This window comes from Microtus ochrogaster, unplaced genomic scaffold (genome assembly GCF_000317375.1).
Source record: "Microtus ochrogaster isolate Prairie Vole_2 unplaced genomic scaffold, MicOch1.0 UNK26, whole genome shotgun sequence".
Taxonomy (NCBI): domain Eukaryota; kingdom Metazoa; phylum Chordata; class Mammalia; order Rodentia; family Cricetidae; genus Microtus; species Microtus ochrogaster.
In genome coordinates this window covers 3,570,348-3,592,232 of record NW_004949124.1, presented here as the reverse complement: position 1 = coordinate 3,592,232, position 21,885 = coordinate 3,570,348, and the positions used below count along the sequence as shown (strand labels likewise).

Below are 21,885 nucleotides of genomic sequence, written 5' to 3'. Positions count from 1 at the left end.
TATATATACGTACCACACTATGTATCACAATATATACTACTATATACACATCACAATATATATCACTATATATCTATATCTGCATATACTATATATATGACTGAAAGAGAGAGAGAGAATGAGGAAAGGAGAGCACTTGTGTTCATTATAATTTCATATTTAAACAAATTTCTATGAGGAACAGAAATTACCTGAATTATTATTTTTCTTTCTTTAAAGACAATTTTATTGGGGTATAATTGCACATTATAAATTGCTTGCACTGATACATAATTTGATAAATTAAAGCATATAAATTAGAGGCTTTTGACTTGGGTATATACCAAAAGATCATGACAGTATTCTATATTTCTCACTACCAGGGTGGGCTGAGGTATGGCAAGATTAAGGGTTTTGTTGGGGGAGAGGGACTAAATTTTTGTTTGCAAATCTTTAATCCCTCACACCAAACTATAAAGGGATGGTCACTGCAAAAATAGCAAAATGAAATCAAACTTAGTCTCCAGCAATCCTGAAATTTCAGATAACTCAAGGCACCCGCTGTCTGGAGCCGGCCATAGGCACCACCTCAGTGGACAGCCTCCTCTGTGGATTACCCAAGCAGGCCCTCCCTCTATGTGCCTGTCTGTGACTGCACATTGCCACCCAGGGCATGTCTGGAGGCGATGGACATGAATGAAGTTGTCGCTCACTGGTTTTTAACACCGTGGGCATACGATTGTGTTGAAGCTACCTGTGTAGTTACCTAAATCACTACAATCAAGGCCCAAGTGTGTGTCCAGTTAAATTCTGAAGTGTGCTCTCATTCGCTCCAATGAGGCTGAGGGTCCATTTCTGCATTTTCTTACTAATGTCCTACCTGTTCCTTCTTTTCTGTCTTAGACATATGTGTCTGTGTGGATGCATTTAGGTGCATGTAAGGGCATGTAGGTGTGTGTGTGCAGGTCCGAGATTGACACTAGACACCTTCCTTAACCTCAGTTTTTAAGACAGGGCCCATCGCTGAACCTAGAGTTGGGCATTTTGACTAGACTGGCAGAACACCCATGTCCTGCTCTGGGAATCTGCCTGTTCCTGCTTAATTGCAATCACACACAGATGTCACTCTCAGCTCTTATCCAAAGTTGGGCCCCTGTGGTTGCTTGGAAGGCATTTTTCCAACTGAGCCAGTTCCCCAGCCTGCCTTGGTTCACTGTTGGTAATAATGGTATTGCTTAAGGCAACATTAATCCTTCTTAAAGGTGTTTCTCAAGAGGCAGTTTTCTGTCTTGGGTCTCTGCAAGGCAGGGTTGTGAGGCATGAAGTGGAAGTCTGATGAAGGAAGTGGGGACTTTTGTTCTGTCTCTGTGCTTTGCTGTAGTTAATTCAGATAGCTAGAGTCAAGTCTTCAGCCATTTAATAAAAGTGGATTAAGTTTCCCCACAATAGATGCTGTAGAAGGGATTATTGCCGCTGTAAAGCTTCTTCTCTGTTACGGTACCCAGCAGGGTTTCCATCCCAAATAAAATCGGTGCAATTGAATAAGGAAAAGGAAGCTTTTCCGTTTAAATGTGGAACTGTCACAGAAAGAAATATTTGAAAGGAAAAAAAAATGTAACGAGAGGTTCTTAAGGAGAAGAAAAACAAATAAGCAGAGAATGCAGAATCTGCTGTGTTCTTCTGAAACATAAAGGCCTCTGGGTTAGAGGAAAGACGGTCTTGAAAGGCGTGAGTCCTCCCCTCTTCTGCCCAAATCTCAGCTCTGCGCTCCGAGAATGATGGATTCTAATTCCAGGTACACAGTGGCCCTTGATCATGGTTTCCATTTGTGGATTGGCGCTCGCCCTCAGGATAAACGTGTCAGGAGTTTTAGGGATTAGTTTCTGAGTTACCGATGCAATAACTTTTGCTTGAAATTCTCTGGCCTTTCATAGTTTACTGCCACGACTCCAATAACTTTCAGAGCAGTTGCCAAACATGTATTTTTATATCCAGGGAAGCTGGGACTAGGAAAGAGCAAAGCTCGTACCCAGGGTCAGATTTGTTCAAGAGATGGCCCCAAAGCCCAGCGAGAACCGGATCTGGGCACTCTTCTCTCTCTGCTTCCATCTTCTTGGCTTACCTCCCAGTGGTCACAAAACTGGCTCATTAGGACCCTGCTTCCCATGGTTGGACTGTTGGCAACTCGATTGATGCTGAAAGGGGAAAGGTTTTATTCTGACCTAGAATCTTCTGGAAGCAGATGTGCGACCGTATCCACGCGCTGGGGATTGGCGACACTCTAGGACGGGAGCTACAATCAATCAATCTGACAGTGTGGGCGTCCACCTGGACTTTAGGAAGCCAGAAGGATTGCATGGACAGCCTGTCACAACCCATTATCTTCCACATGTCTCTCTGGAACTCACCAGTTCCCCATTCTGCCTCTCATTTGCCTGATGACTTTGAATGAGACACTTTGCTGAAAATGTCTAAAATTTTGCATGTTTTTCAACCAATTTTATTCTCAAGCAGAGAAAATGTTTCCAATTTGCATGACTTTTTTTTTTTTGAGGAAAACTCTGACCATTCACTTTTGCTTAGTGATTGCAACATGATGAATAAATTAGAGGCTATCAAAGACCCTCGAAATCAACCAAACAAATAAACACGAAAGCCAAGAGGGTTGGCTTATGAATACCAAGGTCTATTTCTAACCTGGAATAAAGAAGTCTTTGATTCTGGTTTGGGGCTTGTTTGGCCTTGGACAGCTTTCCACACCTCCTAGGGTGTGAGTTTCTTCATTAGCAAAACGTAGCCATTGAGATGAAAGTTCCCTATGGGCCTTAATTGACTGCTGTTTGCCCATCTCTAGAATTTCACAGGAAGCCTGGTGACACAGCATCTTATGAAAACTTGGAAGCTGCAATTAACAAATAATATCTCACAGAGTTACTTTGGAGACGAGCAATCGGTCTTCAGTTACAGATCTATTTATGCAAAGAGGCCCTGTCCTGCTCTTGTAGAGAAATGGAGACCTGTTCAAGGTCACACACTGAGTTAACCAATAATAAATAAGATCCAGTACTGCTCTTGGGTCCTGAGGCTCAGGGATAACATGGCCTATGAATCGGTATGCCCAGTCAATTGCATTTCCATCACTAAAATCACAGAGACAGAGAAGGGTATAGATACTGGCATTGCTCGAGGGGCCACTGGCATGACTTTTTAAGACTAGCCACTGGAAGTGGGGTAAGAAATCCTAGAAAAATACTAAGAAAATCTAATAGAGAAATGAAAGGAATTTCTCAACCAGGGTAGTCCCTGCATACTTAAAGGAAGCTGCCTGGCAACATCGGCTGTTGTGCAAGTTGCTGATGAGACTGAAGGGTTGGCCGCCCTCATTCAAGAGCATGGAGACCCCAACTTATTTTAATCCCTGAATGGAGGGACGTTTTATGGCAGCATGTGAGAGCCATGGATGGCATTGGCAAGACAGAATGTATCTTTCTTTGTGTTTGGGCAGTGTCCTGGCATGCATGATACCAAAATCAGGCTTCCTCGTAAGAGGGAGGTCTCAAGTCCTCAAGCAAACCGTTCATAGGGAATGCTTTTCTGAGAAGGTTTTCACTGATGCAATGTGGCAGGCAGGGCCCAGACTCGGGTCTCAGCTTCACAGCCTATTAGCTATGCCACCTTAGTGATTTAACATCTGTAGGTTTCGCTTCCCTAATTTTTAAGATAGAGGTCATACAACAAATTTAGGGTCATCCTGGGCTATGCGGCAAGGCTTCATCTCCACCAATCAAACAACCAATCAAGCATCTAGCCAGCCAGCCAGCCCGACCACCTAACTAACCAACCCATCTACCTGAAATGCCCAGCATAAGGTTAGGCCATAATGCCTGGCCTGTGAGATTATGTTGCGCATCTGAAAGACGCAGGCAAAGTAACAAGATGAGTTCTTGCCACACAGTAAGTCCTCAACAAGGGACTTATTCTTTTTTTAATTTATTCTGTATATATGAGTGCTCTATTAACTTTTTGCCAAAGAGGGCATCAGATCCCACTATAGATGGTTGTGAACCACCATATGGTTGTTGGGATTTGAACTCAGGACTGCTGAAAGAGCAGCCAATGCTCTTAACCACTGTGTCATCTTTCCAGCCCCCAAGGGATTTATTCTTAAAGAAGAGCACAACTTCCTTTATTGAGTCATATTGGTCCAGGTAAACATCTGCAGCTCAGTTTCTTTATGAGACACAAGGTTGAAAGGATGGTGGATAAAAGAGAGAAGGGCATTTAGGATTTCTGAATTAACAATCACTGTATTTGTTTTTCTTTTCTGTTTTTTTTTTCTTTTTGTTTTTCAAGACAACGTTTCTCTGTGTAACAGCCGTGGCTGTCCTGAAACTCACTCTGTAGACCAGGCTGGCCTTGAACTCACAGAGATCCGCCTGCCTCTGCTCCTGAGTGCTGGGATCAAAGATGAGCACCACCACACCTGACCATGTATTTATTTAAAACAAGAAAACCTTAAGTGGGTCTTCATAACATAAACATAACTTTAGGAAATTATGTTGGAACATCCCTACAAGAAGATCTATTAGCCTTAGAGTACAGTAGCTGACCAATCATTTTCTCAGAGCTGGGAAAAGGCCCCCACATTTCAGATAAACCTCTGTTTCATCTTTGCAGCTTCCTGCAGCCTGGAAAAGGATGCTTGCTGCCTACTTCATGGTTAAAATTTGTCAGGGTGGCACCATTCTTCAGGTGTTACTGGTGCATTATTACTAAAGTGTTTCGATATTGTGGGATCACTGAGAGTTTAGGATTTAAATTGCAGATGAGTAACTTATAGACTAGTGAGAAAAAATATATATCCCAAAGTTTATAATGAGTGGCAGGGCATCAGAGCTAAGTGAGTGGTATACAGATGCTAGGTGTTACATGGCAGGCAAAGGGATAGCTCGGACTTCCTGACCAGAACAGGTACCCTTTGAGGTTGGGGTGTGAGAGTGCACAGGAATTGGGGGAAAGGGCAACGCAGACTGGCATGAGGACCTGGGCAGAAGCTGAGCAGAGATTTATGCTCTGTATACACAGTGGTCCAGTCTGGTGAGAGGGAATATTTATTTTTCATTGAACCCCACAGGGAGGATGTTCCATGTGTCTCACTTCCCTACTTTATTAATGGCAAGATGATGGATCCTTCACCATCGTGTCTTACGCAATGCAGACGCTCAGCCAATATTTGCTGAAGGAGAGGAGAAACAAGGGGACATATTTCTATTAAATCTGACAATATTCTGACATTTTGGGGCAAAATTTATGCGGTAGTGGAGCTGAGTGAATCTAAAAATTCATGATCACTCACTAATGATAACCATCATCGCTACCCAAGTGATAATGATGCCCTTCCTATGAGGAGGCACCAAAATATGGAGGCTGGGGGAGTAGGGTAATGCAGGGAGGGGGGGTGGTACATAAAACCATATAGTTCATCAAGTAACTCATGGTAGCTGCATTTGCCGAGAGCCAATAAGAAGCAATCAGTGAATTATACAGTCAAGACCTGGGGGCGTTTGAGTTCTCAAAGAGGGAAAATATAATCCCATCTGATACACTAATACTCTCCACCACACAGGTCAAGTCAATAGCAGCATTACCTGCCACAGCAGCACTGGCCACAATAGCAGCTGTGATCCGAAGACAAACAACTCCATTAACATTCACTGAAAGTCGATCCAGGCTCTGCTTGGGGCTGGAGTTTGACACATAGGAAGTCTTTAAGATCATCATCTTATTCTGCCCTTCTAAACTCCTTGAGGTTGGAGCAGTCTAGCCAGATCTTTATTTCAGTTTCTAGCCTTGGAAAACATGGCTGGGGAGGTAGTGAAACTTGGCAATATGGCCATCATCATGCCCTGTATTGGCCCCGACAGCCACACTGTTAGCTGGCAATGAGCCCTCTAGCTGGGATAGACAGTCACGAGATGAGGTGAAGGTGGCAGAAGTTATCTGAATCATACAGAACTCCCTGGTATGCTGCTGGTGGTTATGATCAGGAAGTGTGACCCTGTCACAGTTGGGGCTGCGCACCGGACATTCTTCTACTGTGTCTTTGCTCAGACTCTCTCTCTGATGAGGGTTCAACTCAGGTGTGAAGGTGTAAAGACGTGTTAGAAACGAGGAGCCCAGCCAGTGGGAGCTTGCCTAGATCAATATGAGAGGAACGGACACCAGCTGAAGTTCTTCATCTCAAGTGGCAGGAAACACACACACACACATATCTCAAATTTCCCTTCAAATATACTCTGTAGCCAGTAAAAACTATTCAGCACGACTTAATATTTTCCCCCTTAAGTCGGCCTGCATTTAAAGAACTTGTGTGGAAGATGTAAGGAGGAACATGCCCAATCAGAGTAAATTCCACTGGGCAGTCCTTTGTTGCTTATTCACTTTCTATGGTAATACCGTGTGTATGGCCTGTGGTCTTTCATTCCAGCAGCCTTGGCTTTGCTATTTGCTTGCCCTTTGCAATGTCCTAGAAGTTAGAGGAGGGAGTCAAGACAATGGCTTAGCTTACAAAGTACTTTTCTAAGGACCCGAGTTTGATCCCCAGCACCCCTGTAGAATCAGGGTGCAGTCGTGTATGTCTCTAACCCCAGTGCCAGGGCTAGGGGCATCTGAGACGATGGATCTCTGAAGCTTACTGCTAAGTGGCCTAACCAAATTAGCAATTGAGAGACCCTGTCTCAAAAAGCGGAGAGCAACTGAGGAAGACGCATGAAATTGACCTCTGGCCTCCCTCCCTACATGTAAGCACACGTATACATGCACCTGAAATATGTGTATACATACACACATTCATAGCACACTGCACACACACACACATGCAGAGATAAGTTTGCTCTGGGGAGGACTGGGACTTGGTACTGGATAGGGACTGAGAAGGAGATTTCTGGTTCAGTCAGGATCTGAGTCCAGGTAAGGAAGGCCTGCCTACTGCTAACAGTGGCGCCAGGCTCTACAGAAGAGGGCTATCAACAGAAAGGGTGCCAAGGCAGGATGGGTTTGTTCTGGCTCCAGGTTGTCTTGGCTATGACTTAGCACTGGCAAGAAGCTTAATCTTAATATTATCCGAGCTGCTGAATACGTGATGGAATGAGCCCAGGTTCTACCACCAAGCCAAATGCCCAGCCTCTTTGAGATTCTTAGTTTGGCTTATTTTTAGCTTTTCTGGTTATCTTTCTCTCCCCTCCCCTCCATGCCCTCTTCCCTCTCCCCTTCTTCCCCCTCCTTCTCCGTCCTCTTCTTCTTCCCTCTTCCCTTTCCTCCCCCTTTTCTTCTCTCCTATTTCCTTATCTCATTTTCCTTCCTTCCCACTCCTCCCATTTCCTACCTCCATTTAAGAAAAATGTATGGCTTAAGAACAGAAACTTTGAAGCCAGATTTTCTGATTTGTAATCTCATTTCCGCCTCTTACTGGCCATGTGACCTCAGGCCAGCAACCCAACCTCTCTGTGCCTGAATTTCCTAGTTGATATTGTAAGGGAAACTTGTAATAGAAGTGTTCTTAACTGGTCTCCATGTGACCAATTTGCCTGCCGGATTAGCATACACCACTTCTGTATTCAGTAAAACACTGTATGCCCTCGGAATGCTGTACGCAGTCACTAATAATGTTCATGCTGTTCTCAGTACCTAGCTCTCCCCTCTATTCCCATCACTTGAGTTATACACTCTTTGAGCATCAGTTATATTCGTCCAGACCTGTTAGAACTTCTTCATGCAGGTCAACTCATTAAACTGATGTAACAGACAGTAGAAAACTTTGGAAAGACCGGCTAAGTTACTACCAGCACCGCTGCCAAATTAGGTCTAAATAGGGCAACAGAAAAGACCAGGGGAAAATGTTTAAAATCCAGAGATCTTCAAAACCATTTTTTTAATTTTTTTCTCCTTTTGATAAACTGAGACTGAGCATCCCAGATGAAGGAAGGTGGCCCGAGTGTGGCTGATGGGAGAGACAATGTGGAGATCTGGTCACAGACGACCCTGGAAGCAAAGGTGGTGGCCTCTATGCAGCAGTGGGCAGATGAGTCCACATTTGTTCCCTGTAAGCTAAAGTAAGACTTTTCAGGATCATATTTTCCCAGTATGGATCAACAACTATGGATCCCAATCTCACGGTCTAGAGGGGTTTTCCTGTACCTTAATTTGTAAAAGGAACTACACAGAAGATTCAAAAAATGCATTGAAGGGATGATGACCACTCAGACAAAGCAAACGTGACAGAAAATTTCAAACCAAGAGTAGTGAGCCTGAGATCCCTGAAGCCCTTCTCCTTCTGCATTTTGGTTTAGGGCTCAAGCAAGCCCACATCCTTCATGTCCTTCAACATCTGTTGATGTCCCTATGGGGTTGCAGGGCTGGGTGGGACCCAGCTGGATTGGAGGCAGTGGGCATGAGAGGAGAATGGGTTTGTTCTTCCCTGGCATCTCAGAAAGGACAGAGAATTCTAGGTGGGCACTGTGTGAGGGACTCACCAAGGTTTCCCACTCCACAGACGTAAAAGGCAGACTTTCTGGCAGGGTGGATGGTAGATTTTCTCTGAACAGAGTCAGGTTTGACCTTCTGCTTGCTTTTTGAATTCCTGCCCCAAGGCGGTGTGGACATGTCACCCAGCTGTGGCCAGTAGGGGCATTAATTTGGTTCCTTATTCTCTCTCTTCCTGCCAATTGCTGTTTAACATTCTTTGTTCTTTTCAAATTCAACCTTTTGTTTCAAGCCCGACCAATTCTGGTCATTACAGTTTGCTTTCATATAAATCCACTCACGGAGAAGGATGAAGACAGCGTCGAAATACGAAGTGCCATTTCCAGAGTTTCTCTCCATCAGTCCACTCTGCCTCCAGCTCGAACCCCGAGTCCTAAGTGTGGTCAGGGCAGAAGTGGCCATCCTGGGCCACCACCTCCCAGCTCTTTCTCCAGGGTCACCAGCCTCAGCCTTGTATTGCTGCATGCTCTCTAAATGCTCCGAAGCCCAGCCTGCTCCCTAGAGAGGCACCTAAATGTCATCTGACGTGCTAACAGATTGATTGGTCTGAAGAAGAATTTGAGCCTCTGAGCCAAACAAAATGCTGATGGCTTTGCTCAGAGGCTCCCTGTCAGTCATAAATCTCTGGCGGAGTCAAACCAGTGTACTGAAACTTTACATGGCAGGTTGGCCTGGCTGTACACTGTGGTTCCTACAGGCAAAATCTGAGGCTGGAATCAGTGGGCAGCCACGGAAGGCCAGAGGGACCTTGGGAGCCATAGGGTAAGAAGAGCCTGAAGACTTCGTGCTACCTGAATTGATGTTGCTTTTGCAGGCTGTATCCATTGTGCACCTTTGGCAGCAGATGAGATGAGCGGAGGGGGACTGGAGTTCTCGGTACAGAGGATCTCACAAGCTCTACTGCCCAGGACAGATGTTAAACATCATGGGCAATGATGTCATAGCAGGGCAGAGAGGTGAAAACTGTGGCCTGAGTTTTGGCTATCACCATATCTAATTCTCTTAATAGCCCAGCTCCATGGGACTGAGCTGTTTCTCAAAGACCGAGTCCCAGGGCTGCATGAAGCTCCTCTCTGTAGCCATTTCACAACTAAGGTCTGAAATGATCTTGAAGCTCAGGCGTAACCATGGCTCTCCAGCCCTCAGTCCTGCCCATTGCATCCTGTACATGACAAGGTACTTTATGCCGCTGTCCTTGATATCAGAGTTGTTCTCTGTATCCACAGCTTCCTTTCTATGTCCTTGCCTACTGAACTGATCTTCACTTGCCAAGGCTTGCTTTGATGTCACAGTAAGAACGAAACTGCTGGGTTGGACCAGGCAACTGTTAGAAGGAACAGTGGCAAGAGGTGCCCAGTTCTGCCCAGAACTCTTGGAAACGCTTCTTGAAGGTGGTGACATTTGTAATAACTGCTAGACTTTTCTTGTTCGCATTAGAGAGGGCAGGAAAGGTGTTGCCATTGGTTGGATTGTGCCCCTGTGCCTCCAATACAGATTGAAGCCATAAAGTCACCTGTTGTCACGCTACCATGTTGCTGTGGACACCCTGTCTGGAACCACGAGCCAAAAGCAAAGCCTTCTTCTAGAAGTTGCTTTTGGTGAAGCCACTGGCACAGTCTAAGCACTTTGTGCTTCCCCAAGTATCTGCGGCTGCCTCTCAGAGAAGTAGTATATACCACCAGCACCTGCTGGGAGCCTCCTCTGTGCAGTGACACTAGGAGGTCCTTGCTGACGTCCCAGGGGATTAGTTACTCCTCCCTTTGCTGTGATGGAAACAACTGAAGAAAAGAAAGGATTATTTTGGCTCTGAGATCCAGGCTACAGTCCATCATGGTTGATCAAGGGAAATGAATGAGTCATTTGGTCACACGGTGGCCACAGGCAGGAAACAGATCCTACAGTATGGGAGCGCTCAACTACCAACTTTTTCTTTCGCTCTCAGTCCATCACCCCAGCCCATAGAATGACCCTGTCTGCATGTCAGATGGGTTTCCCCACCTCAGTTAACCTCATCCCAATAATCTCTCACAACCATGCCCAGAGCCTTGTCACCTACTGATTTTAGAGCCTGTCAAGGTGACAATCAAACTGAGCCACCACACTTGGCATCACTGGCCCCTTTGACTTGCATAGGAACTCACACCTTTAAGCTCTGCTTGAAGCAACTTGTGGAGTTTGGCCTTCAGTCAGCTAGTGTGTTAGCCGAGCAGGGGCTTTCTACAGCACAGAAAACGATGGCTTGAAAAGCCCTGAGACTGCATCTTACCTGGGAGTTAAATTCCGGGCTGGAACTTAGTCTACCAATTTTCACCTGAATTTAGACCAACTCAAAACATGACCTGGAACTAGTATTGGCTCCATGGGAGGACATGTACTAGAAGCAGAGGCGTATGGGGGAAGATCAGGTTGGGCGGGAATGCCCAGGCACAGGGCCAACCCTTCTCTCTTCCGAGTTCAAGAGGACTTTGAGTATTTACAGTAAGAAATCCCTGAACATTCAGAATCCTTTGACACTGGACCTGGCCTTGGAAGCCAGAAGCCATTTTCCAGAAGATTCTGGCTTCTGGGTTTTGACTGGGTCAGCCCTTCAGCTTGGGAAATGGAACCACTGTGAAATGGAGCCCCCCATCTCCCTCTACTTGCTTCCCACGAGATGCTTGTAAACTGTCTGAGGGATGAGCTGCCTGCACACTCGCTGTTTATAAATGTCACCCCGACCCCTCTGGGCCTGCAGTGCAGCGCTGTGAATAGCAATCTAAGCAGAAACCACCAAAGAGTCAATAATAATTGGTCCCTGAGGATGAGGGCACCATGATGTCTGTGGTGTTTGTAAAAGTACAGCATGGTGGGGGGAGGGGTGGGGCTGGAGAGATGGCTCGGCTGTTCAAGGCTTGGCTCACAACCCAAAATGCAAAAGTATAGCCTAGGTGTTTCCTGTGTCCAGAGCTGACCCTTACTAGGGAAATTAGAGAGTTGGAGATGGGGTGTGAGGAGCAGGGCGGAGTTTGAATAAGTGTGCCCATGAGCCTGTCAGTATGGTAGTGCATAGCAAAATGTAATATAACAAGAAATAAAGGAGCCATGTTAGCAGTGCCCCAGTAACTGATCTTGCATGTGCTGGGGCAACTGTGAAGATGCTCTAGCCTAGCCCATTGCCACATTCTTTGTTTTGGTTCAGTCCACTAAGAAGTCTGGGTTTTCAGTAGGCAGTGTCTGCAAAGCAGGAGGTCTCTCATGTCACTGTGGGGGGCTCTGACTGATGCCCGAGGGCACTTACTCACCCAGGCTGTCATTTCTCTTGCTATCTCTACCCGATGGTGGCTCTGGATCATTGGCAGATACACCCTCTCACCTCGTTTTTTCCTTTTTGCCCCTTAGTCTCTTTAGTAGTCCTCTTTTCTTAATCATGATCTTCATCCCTCACCCAGCCCACTTTCTCCCAACAGAAGCAGATGTTTGGGGCCTACGACGAAACCTTCCCTGCAACTAGTGACTGGGATGCAGAGCTACACACTTCTGTTGTACAAACTGCCGCCACCAGATACAAAGCGCTCAGCGCATCTCTGTGGTGGTACTGTTAGCTACTCCCATCCCCAGCATCCTGCCTGAGCCACTTTTGATGCAATAGCATCAGCTGCTCTTTGGGGAGCGAGGCAACAGCCTGCTTTGGCTCTTCCATGGCAAGTAGGCCATTAGCAGGCTGTGGCTAAGTCTGTGGTCTCTCTCTGCCCTTGGTACTTGTGTTGGCGTGAATCCCTTTCCAACATCCCATGGCTCCCTCAGAAAGTACCCGATTTCCTCTCATCCCAGCCCCTGGCATCACGCTCCTCTATTGTTCTCCATGGAAGGATTTCCAGTATGCATTTGCATGCGCACAGCACGGTGCAGTTTTAAAAAATAAATATGGGTGAGCATGCACAACCTAACCCATCTGCTTCTTGCTTTCTACAAGGGACTGGGAAAGTGGAAGTGGATGGGAGCCTGTTCTCCAAATATACATGCTGGAGAAGGAAGACTTTTTCTGAGAATCCAGCACTTCTTGGTACGACTGCAGGGTAGACCTGGTGCCCTTTACCTACATGACTACAGCTTCCATGCTGATCTCCAAGCAGAGGTGACACAAGTTGAGTATTCAGATTGGCTGTGTCCCGGGAGGCCTCTGTGTGGAAATAATTGAAGTCTTTTAACTGAGGTGTCTAAGAGAGCGATTAAAAGGGAATTGCAATTATTGAGCCCAGAGGTAAAATTTCAGAACTGGCCCATAAATCCTGGTTTGACGTGAAATTTAAAACTCCCCAATGGTCTTCAATGCCGTATTAAAAGGGTTTTAATGTTAAGAAGTAGAAATAATGAATGATAATCAGAGTGTTGTTTCTGAGTGCAGGAGCAGCTGTGAGGGACAGGGTGACAGGGCAGCATCAGGTTGTGTTGTTACATCCTTCACTTCACAAGAGACCAGTGACTGAAGGAAAGGCAGACGTGATAGGTGGAGAGAGAATGACGAGCTGGCTGAATTATTCCCCAGTGAACTCTAGCCCAAGGTCTAGCAAAATCCGGAGGCAAAGTCTGTGCCTGGTATATGGACAGTCTATAAGGGGAAGGGTCCCGGGTGAGGGACTCACAGTCTGTTGCTATGGATTCTCTTGGCCCCTGGCATCTTCTGCACTTCTGGAGGCCAGCCTTGTTAGAGAATTGAGCCCTTTGAGTACATGTCTTGCTGTGAACTGACACGGGAGGAGAAGCAGTGTGGCCTGGGGAAAAAAAATCTGAGCTCCAAAGCCAGCTCCTTCATTGGGTAGGTGGCTTGGAACAAGTCACCTCCCCCTCGTCACTCCTGGTACCACTATTGTAACCACGATGCATGCCTGGGGAGACTGACCAGAATAATGCACCGAAAGCATGAATGATAACATGTTTCTATTGTTTTAACATCTCTTTTTTAGTGCTTATTCAGGTATGGCCATTCTCTCCTGGGTATATTTTTACCTCTTTTCCCTCAAAATTTCATGGCAAAATCTAGCTAGATGAATTCTTGCAGCCCCGGGGTACTAGAATGATGGTCTGACCAGGGCAGAAAATGCTCAGGCCATTTCTCGCTGGGATTTGGATTCCGTGCCTACAGGCTCTTAAAGCATTATCTGGCTCGGCAGCTCCAACCCACCATTGCTTTATTTCACATGGGAGCGTTTAGAATCTCTCTCCTCTCTGCCCCTCTCTAGGTCGCCCCCCACCCCACCCCTAGTCGTTTTCACATCAACAGCGACCAAACTGCATGCGAGAGTTCCTGTGGCGTAGGATTCACAGCAGCTGGTGATTTTGACCCTGAGTGCAGGACTATGACGCTTCCTGTAGAAACATTTAACTGCTGTGGTTTCTACAATATAATTCTGTCATTGTAGGATAGCTCTCCTGATAGCTATGAGATCCCAGCCGACTGTGCCTCCAGTGAAACGCGATGCTGTGCAGACAGCTTCCGACCCGGAGCCCGCAATGCGGAAGCTACTGACCAGCCATTAGAAGTTGCTTCTGCTCCCATCTCAGTGAGTCCCCTCCGAACCACAGAGAGCCTGACGTCAAGTGTTCTCTTGTGTTTCTGTTAGAGATCCCTTCCAAATGGATAGATGCAGCTGCTCTGTCTCTTTGCATACAAGTGTTCAATTTATCAAGGGCACGTCCATCAGAATATTGAGGCAAAGACTGTCCAATAATTCCTCAATCAATATTCTGTGCTATCTCCTTCCCCTATCCTGATCAGCTCATGGCTTTGGCTTTTTTTTCCTGAAACCGGGTATCACTCATTGTCTAGACTGGTCAGAAATTCATTTTGTGCCTTCACAATTCATAGCAATTCTACTGCTCCAGATTTCTGCTGCTGGAATTAGCTGTGAGTCACCAAGTCCAACGTCTTTTTCTTTAACTTTTAAAAATTTGTACAATTAGTTATTTGTTGGCTTATCTATTTGTGTGTGTGTGTGTGTGTGTGTGTGTATGTGTGTGCTCACACACATGCACACATGTGCACCCACAATACATATATAGAGGTCAGAGGACAGTTTGCGGGAGCTGGTTTTCTTCTTCTACCGTGTGGATTCCAGGAAGAGGACTCAGGTCATGTGTTGGTAGCAAGGGACTCTACCTATGGAACTGTGCCATCAGCCCAAGTCCAGCTTCTGAAGATGCCGAGAATGACTTGTTCTAGGCCAGCTATGGCTCACACTGTTCTTCAGCAGTTTGTATGGGGTTTTATTGAAATTAGACTTCTACTTTAAAATTAATTGATTGAATCCCAAAGTCAACAAAACCCTTTGAATGCGGAGATCTCTGTATTAAACACACAGAGCATTTGCTTCTAGGAGGGGATCTTCTAATCCTATTTCCCATTCTCCCGTAAACAAGAGCTTTTAAATACTTCTCAAAATAGAATAGCACAGGCTAGATTTATGTTACTGGTGGCTTTAAAGAATAATGGACACGGTCATCCAATGTGGAAAGAAAAAGGGACAATCCTCCTACCGCAAGGACAAAAAGAGAACACACCAAGGGTTCTACCCTCGAGGGGGAGCTGGTGTGAGGATAAGTGAGCAGCTTATGATTACCTTTGTGATGGCTTTGACCAAATACCTCACAGAAAGAAACCCAAAGGAGAAAAGACATTTCTAGACTGACTGCTTATGGGTATTCTGTCCATCATGGGAGAGAAGGCATAACTGACATCTGTGTGGAGAATACGGCCCACATTCAAGGCAGTCTTTTCTCTTCAGGTAAAACTGATTGGAAATACTTTCACAAACCTACCAAAAGGCGTGTCTTACTAATTCCCTTGGCCTCTTGTTAAGGCCGTCAAGCTGACCACTGACATTGCCCACCGCAAGGAGTATGAAGTAAAAAGCAATTGAGTCTAGGCTATTTGCAACTTCTAAAGTTTAAATGGTGCAGACAGAGAAAATGGCAGATAAGTTGGAAGAGGACTTAGCTCATGTTTTTAAAAAGAAAGAGACAATGTTACAAATCTGGGACTAAGTTTCAAAATAAGACTTTCCTTTCTGACAGCGCCTCTTTAAAGGATGCGACTCCAGGACTCTTCCTTGAAGAGCATCTGCCGCCGTACACATTAATTAGCCAGCGACACATTTTCTTTGTTGTTCATTAAAGATTAATGAGAAGCAGAGCTTCAGGTCTCGTTGGATGGAGGAACCCTGAAGGGGTCATGTGAACCTTTCATAGCTTTTCCTCCTCAAGACTGATGAGCAGCTTTTCAGGAGAACAGCAGCCGTCTGCCTTCTCACCTACAATATGTCTTTGGTGGAAACCAAGATGTTTCTGGCGTGCTCTCTCCCACCTTCAGCTCGACTGCACATGCGTGAGAGGAGTGAGAACAGCTGTTGGGAGCCCTGCATCAGGCTGAGCACATTTCATGCTGCGGTGATGGACAGTTTCAGCGGTGCGTGTCTCCCCACTCCGCGTTGCGGAGGAACATCAGGTATGCAGGTGCCAGTGTGCAAACACAGCAAGGTCTGGCCAATTTGGAGGCAGGCCCTTTCTTGCCAATTTATCTTGCTCTAACTGTTAAATTTTTCCCACCCTGCAGACAGCCACACTGGGGAGAAAGTTTATTTAACAAAGGAGATAAAAGGAAAACTAATGGAGGTTCAAATGCTTTGGGTTAAAAATAGCAGAGTTGGAGTAATGTAGACAAGAGGGATAAAAGAGACCTGAAATAATTAATGTCCTTCTGGAATTTAGGAGGCACTGGCCCTTTAAGATTAGTTCACACCAATAGATTCAGGCCGATTTCTATCTTGCTTCTCAGAATGATGTCTGGTTTGGTCCAGTTTCTGCGCCCCCCCCGCCTTTTGAGCCTGCATTTGGTACCTTTTAGCATCTTGTACAATACCGTGTACTCAGAAAAGCTCAGAGCCCATTAATAGTTGATGCTGATGATGCCAATAATCAGAGCTAGGAGCTATGATTGTATGATAAGCAAAGCATTTGAATAATTGCAGAACCAACAAAGCCCAGAGTGACACTTCTCCATCCCTGTCACTGATGAGCATGACCTTGGGACAAGTTGGCCACAAGATTCGAGACTGGGAAGGCTGGGCAGCCTCCCACAGCAAAGGCCAGAGGAACACATCATTCCACCATGCCTGCTGCCCTGTGTTTCCCCAAGCCCGACCTCTTAGAACCCCTGTGGTTAGCTTCCCATTTACACTTCTTCTCTACAGAGGGGCTCCATAGAACTGGAGAGGGGATGGGAACCTGTGAGGCTCTGAGAGAGCTATCACCTGCCTTCTTGGGCTTGGAGGCTTCGTGGCTCTGAATAGAAGCATGGAAATCAATGTCTGTACTTGTCTTCTTGCAGAAACCCACATGGAACAGAGAGGACTCCGGTTCACCAAACTCCTCCACTAGCAAGTTAAAACAGTCAGAACCGTCTGGAAAGAGTTGGCCTGAGTGGTGACTTGGAGGTAGCGCTTCCCGCTCTCATTCCAAGGCTCGCGACTAGATTTCTTTATTTATTGGCTGTACCCACGGTGGCACATCTTGTTTTGTGTGACAGCTATGCACGCTACTTGGAGTGGGTGGATGCCTGGGTGGCTATAAATGTCCCTCAGCTTGCTGGCGAATATGCTGAACTGCCTAGAAGCTGCAACTTTCTGACGTGAGGCAGCCCCGCATCTTCTTAACAGAGTGCGTTTCCTGCCAGTTTAACCAGCACCAAGCCAGTTTAACCATTAACAAACCTATGCATGGAATTCATCTCCTTCAGAAAGCCTGACACCTGGATTTGTAATCCCCAAATTGTTGCTCTTTGCAGAGACTTTAACTGAGCTCATCTTAAGTGGCAGGCATGGCGTTAAGTACTTTATAGCCACTTCATGTGACTTCTACCAGAACCATATTGGGTAGATTTACCATGATGAGAAGACAGAGACAAGAAAGGTCGGGGTCTGGCTCAAGGCCACCTTGCTAGTGACAGTCTGAACTTAGGACTTAGACATGCCTGACTTCAAACCACTGCTTTGATTATCTCTCACACAGAACTAGACAAGCCCCTGGAGTCTCTGGGACTGTCCTTATGTATGAAATGAGGGAGGGGGTCTGGGGCTTGCTTTGAGGCTCAGTTCTCGTATGCTGTGGGTCAGCAACCCAGCTCACTTTTTATCTAATCCAGTAGCATCTTCCGCTCCACAGGCCCAGGGCTCAGCCCTCTTCCTGCTGGATCACAGTGTTGCCTTTGAGTTTCATCTCCAGCATTTCGCCTGGCGAACTATGTGCTTTCAGTTCACCACCGGGAACCAAACAGGAGTCATTCCCTAGGGCGATGGTTTAAAACTAAAATATCAAGGAATTCTAGAGCCCTCAGGCATAAAACGATTCATAATCAAGGTCAGAGGAGAAGAGAGAGTGGGATCTAGGATGGATCTTGGGAAGCTCCCGAAGACAAATAGTAACCAGGAAAGTCTCCCTCTCCCCGAACTTGACAGATTAGCATGGAAGTGAGTCAGGAAGAGCAATGAGCCATTTGCCAGTCAAGATGTGCCAGTGAATTAGGAGTATATAACACCCCCTCTGTCTCTCTCTGTCTGCCTATCTTGTCTGTCTCTGTATTTCTCTCTCTCTCTCTCTCTCTCTCTCTCTCTCTCTCTCTCTCTCTCTCTCATTTTTTAAGGAGACATCTTTTCCCCTTACCATCCTCTTTCAGCTAAGAGGCATTTTTTCCCCGAAGTCTGGGGTTAGAGAACTCTGAAGGAATAAGCAAACTACAGCCTCTCATCAAATACCCTTCGGGAAGCAGCAATACTGGTATTCTGATTTGGGAAACTGTCGAATCATTACATGCATTAGTGACTTTGGCCATCACGTTTCATCTTTCTGGTTCTTCATGCTGTTCTTAAGGGGGAAGGGTACCCTGATGAGAACATCTCCCTCTGTGAATTGTGTACTAAGAAGAGACAGGCACTGTGGAGGCAGACAGTCCTCTCTGAGATTGCTGCCATGGCTGATGGCTCTTATGAAGAGCTCAGGTTTTGAGAGCCATCCCCAAAGAAGCCGGCACTGAATCTGTGAGAGGGCACAAGTTCTCTACCAAGACACTAGAGGAGGGCAAGCAAGAGTAAACAATGGTCTGAGGCGGCATCCGTTAGGGCTGGAAACCAGGCTCAAAAGCGACCCACCCCCTCGCCACTCTAGACAAGACACTGAGGACAGGAAGAAGCAGAGCGAGTGGTGTTTAGAGGAGGTGAGAATGAATATGGGACGGGGAGGTGGTGGCGCACGCCTTTAATCCCAGCACTTGGGAGGCAGAGGCAGGCAGATCTTCGTGAGTTCAAGGCCAGCCTGGTCTACAGAGTGAATTCCAGGACAGGACAACCAAGGCTGTTACACAGATACAAACCTGTCTCAAAAACTAAAAACCAATAAATAAATAAATAAATAAATAAATAAACCCAGAAAAAGGTTTTAAAAATGAATTAATACGGTTTCTTTCTGGGTTCTGGGGTGGTGTATGATCAGGTCTGTCCCTGTGTCTCCTTACATTATGGTTCACTGCTGTGGCCTCAGCACTGTTTCTGGACTGAAAACTACAACAGATCAAGCGCCTGCCGCATGGACTCATTCCTGCCTGGATACCCCTGTCATGCGGTGCTCCACTCAGTCGGCTAGTCTCTATCACTCTGCCTTTCTCATTCTAAAGGGCAGGAAATCTTCACAGATTCGGGGTCTCCTCGATCTCCCCCAACCAGAGCAGATGCCTTTAGACCCCACCCTGCTAATTTCACCACCAGGAGCACCACCAGTGGCTCCCACCATCCTTCGGCTTCTTTGGTGATGAAGCCTATTTTGGTTGTGGTTTGATTTTCTTTGCCAAAACGGTTTATCTATGTTCTTGATTCTTAGTGTGTTTCTTCCTGTCATGGGTGACCACTGACGTGTTTTGACCTTTGAACCTGGGTTTCTCCAGTCCTGCTCTCTACCCTATCACATAAGTCTGGGGTCTGGTTTGGGTATACAATGTCCCCTACAGATATGTTTGAGCCATTGGTCCCGAGCTGGTGATGCTGTTTGGGGAGGCTATGGAACCTTCAAGAGATGAAGTGACTGGTGAAAAGGCAACTAGGGGGCAGGCCTTGAGGGCTCTAGTCTAGCCCTGATTCCATTCTTAGCGTTTCTGCTTTCTGGTTCACCGAGACGGAAGCATCCAGACTACACAAACCTGCTATCCTGAACTTCACCTTGCCTTCTCTGCCATGAGAGACTGCCCCTCCTCAAACCACAAGCTAAAATAAATCTTTTGTCCCTTCAGGGCTTCTCACAGACTTCTGTCACTGAAGCCACTAATGCATCTGCCTCCCTCATGGCCTTCCCTCCATGTTTGCTGTTGGCTGCGCATCTGAAGAGGAGATTGAGTTGGATTAGCTCTTAAGGGCTCTGAGCTGCTAGAACTTATAAATACAGGGAAATCATTTAGCTCGCCTTCTTTGAAAAGATGAGGAAAAGACTTGGGAAGACAGAGTGAGTGGCTTTCTAGGCTGGAGACTGGGCCAGGATTAGAGTTTAGGTTCTTTGAATCCTCTGTTTGTTCAAACCCACTGTCTTGCTTTCATCTTCTCCCTCCCTCCGTAAATAGATCTAAGCTCGGTTCTCTGATGGTATTTTTATATTGTTGTTTATTTGAAAACAAGAAAATAAAAGGCCCTTGTTCCCAGGTCATTCTCTACATTAGTGCCTTCAAAATGACATTGGGAACGTGCAAGCCACTTATGAGAACAAACTGTTGTTAAGGGCACAAGCACATTGATTGTGAGCTGGTGACACCACTAATTACAAGCAAGTCCTGTCTATTTATTAGAGCGGGCCCTTCCAGACGCTTCCCGCATGCAAATGATCCTTCCCCACAATTAGGGTAAATTAGCAAGGTTTTACTGAACTAATGAGACAGTGTTTGTGAGACTTGTCTTTATGTTTTCCAGTCTGTTTGGAGACAAGAGTCTGTAATTGGGATCCTCAAACTGCCATATTCCAGAAAGTCTGTGTAAGAAGGGGGCCATAAAACTTCTAGTCATTTCAGAGAGTGCTATATGGAGGTGGGGCTCCAGCCTCCAAAACATATGTGTGCATGTATAGATAGACAGGGTATATATGCACATGTGCAAGCACACACATATCTCCCAGATGTACATATATATATATATACACCCGAGACGTGTATATATCTCTATATATATATATACACACACATATATAAAACCCATGTTTCTCTCCCACACACTCACACAAACACACACCAAATGATATCATATTCTTCTGTTCCCAGTTAAGATTGCCTATTTCTAACAGGTGACCACGCTGAATGCCATGGCCCCAAATCTGATTGATTTACGAGTGATATAGTACAGATAAAACAAAAATAATAGCAGACATCCATATTATAGCCCAGTCTTTTGCAATAGGCTAGAACTTATCTCACAGAGCCATCCAAGAGAGCTGCTTTGGCTTGAACCTGAAACATCTCCTATAGGCTCTCGTGTTTGAATACCTGGTGTCTAAGTGGTGTGCCATTTTCGAAGGCTGTTATGGAACCCTTACAAGGTAGAGCCTCACTGAGAGGTGTGTCTTGAGATTTTATATCCATTTCCTGCTTTGTAGTCCTGCTTTGTGGCTGTAGATGTAACATGACTAACTGGCTCACATCCCTGTTCCGTGTCTTCCACACCCTGACAGACTGCATTCTCTCAGACTGTAAGCCCGGCCAAACTGTTCCTCTCTTGGACTGTTTCTTGTCAGGAGTTTGGTCACAATAGTAAGAAAAGTAACCTATCTGGGCAGTATTTCTGTTCCCCTTTTAGAGAGGGAAGCAGAAGCTGAGCAAGCAAAATACATGGTTAGTCAACTCTCTTGCCATTCAAACCCATTACGGCCCAAATGCAAAGTATTTCCTAAAATTCCAATTTCTTTAGTTAAAGCCTTACTAGCTAGTGAAAGTCACCTAGTCTTTTCTTTTTTTTTTCTTTTCTAAGATGTACTTGTCAGTAGTGGCTGGCCTTCCCCTCATCTCCAACCTGTCTGACTTGATTGATAGATCATTGCCCTTCACGAGTGGGCAAAGGGTCACTTTAAAATGGGCAGGTTCTCCATCAGCACTGTTCTCTCAAGGAATGTATCGCTGGTTTTATGTGTCAGTTTGACTGGTGCTGGGGATGCCTAGAGAGCTGGTAAAATGTTATTGCTGCTGTGACTGTGAGGATGTCTCTGTCCGAGATCTGTGAGGATGTCTCCGTCCTCTGAGATCTGTGAGGATGTCTCTGTCTGAGATCTGTGAGGATGTCTCTGTCCTCTGAGATCTGTGAGGATGTCTCTGTC

General features: G+C 45.9%; 1 protein-coding gene across 1 annotated transcript in view; it reads right to left on the bottom strand.

Moving 5' to 3' along the window:
* Alk (ALK receptor tyrosine kinase) overlaps nucleotides 1–21,885 on the bottom strand; it is a 739,399-nt gene that overhangs the window by 186,055 nt on the left and 531,459 nt on the right. The gene's annotated exons all lie outside the window — the stretch shown is intronic.